Raw genomic sequence first — 1,380 nt, forward strand, 5'->3', positions numbered from 1 at the left:
GTTCTGGACGGGCACGGGCGAGCCGCCCGTGTCGGCGGCCATGGTCGCGCGCGTCAGAGAAGGCCTCGCGGCCTTCGAGGAGCGGCTCGCCTTCGACGCGCGGGTGGTCCCCTCGGCCGCGCTGCCCAACGCGAAGCTCGCGCTCTGGCGGCTCTGGCGCAAAGCCAAGAACGCCGTCGCGCCGCCGCCGCCGCCGCGCCCGGACCCGCCCCGGCGGCGCGCGCCCGTCTGCTGCTAACTTAAACTTACTCGCCGTCCCCGTCCCCGTCGGCGTCCGGGTCCGCGCCGGGCGCGTCGAGGAGGTGGCCGAGGACCGCGTCGAGGTCGAAGCCCGCGCGCGGCCGCAGCGTGAGCACGCCGACGCGCGCGACCTCGCCGCGGAGCGGGTCGCGGTCTTCGGCGTCGTCGGCCCAGGCCGCGCCGCCGCCGTCGAAGGAGTCGCCGCCGGGCGCCGCGTCGAGCCGCGCGAGCGTCTCGTACTTCCACGTCGCCGTCGCATGTTCGGCGAGCACGATGCGCGCCGTCGTCGCCGGCGGCACGACAGCCGCCGGTTTCCGCTTCTTCTTCGCGGGCTCGTCGCCCTGGGCCGGCTGTTTCTTCCGCGCCGCGATCGCGCAGGGGGCGGACTGGTGGGCCTGGAAATGCGCGGGCGTCCCGAAGCGGCGGCCGCAGCCGAGGCACTCGAGCTTCGACTCGGCTTTGCGGGACAGCTCCGGGTCGCCGTCCGTGCGCTTGATGACGGACGCCACGTCCTCGCGCGCGAGCTCCAACCGCCACCGCCGGCCCCGGACGACCGCCTCCAAAGCCAACGCCGCGCCGTGGTCCGCGTCCGGCGGCGCCACCCGGAGCACGGCGTCGCCGACGATCTGCGACAGGAAGACGCAGCGGCCGGCCTTGAAGCGGCTCAGCGCGCCCACGGCCGCGGCGCCGCGCGGCGCCGCCGCGGGCTCGCCGTCGAGGAGGCCCACGGGCGCCGGCGCGGCGCCGGCGCCGGGGCCCTCGCCGAGCAGCACCTTGACCTAAAGGGCGCGGGGGTCCCGTCTCATTCGTCCGCGCGCGCGCGACGGAAAGGGGACGCGGCGGCGCCGCACGGCGGCGACGGAAAGGACCTCGCGCGTCAGGACGCGGTGCATGGAGGCGGACATGACCTCCGCGTCGCCGCTCGGCACCTCGTCGGCCATGGTGTCGTGTCGCGGACGCGGACGCGGTTGCGCGTCGGGCGTACGCGTTTGAACGCGCGCGCGAATGCCAAGGCGCGGAGCCGAGTCGATCGGAGTCCTCGCCGCCTCGATCGACTGCACCTCCGAGGCGCGAAGTGCTCCACCGGCTCCTTGACGCGCGATGCACTTTGCGATGCGCTCGCGCTTAGTCACCCCCAGT

The sequence above is a fragment of the Aureococcus anophagefferens genome, assembly GCF_000186865.1.
Source record: "Aureococcus anophagefferens unplaced genomic scaffold AURANscaffold_387, whole genome shotgun sequence".
In the NCBI taxonomy this organism is placed as follows: Eukaryota; class Pelagophyceae; order Pelagomonadales; family Pelagomonadaceae; genus Aureococcus; species Aureococcus anophagefferens.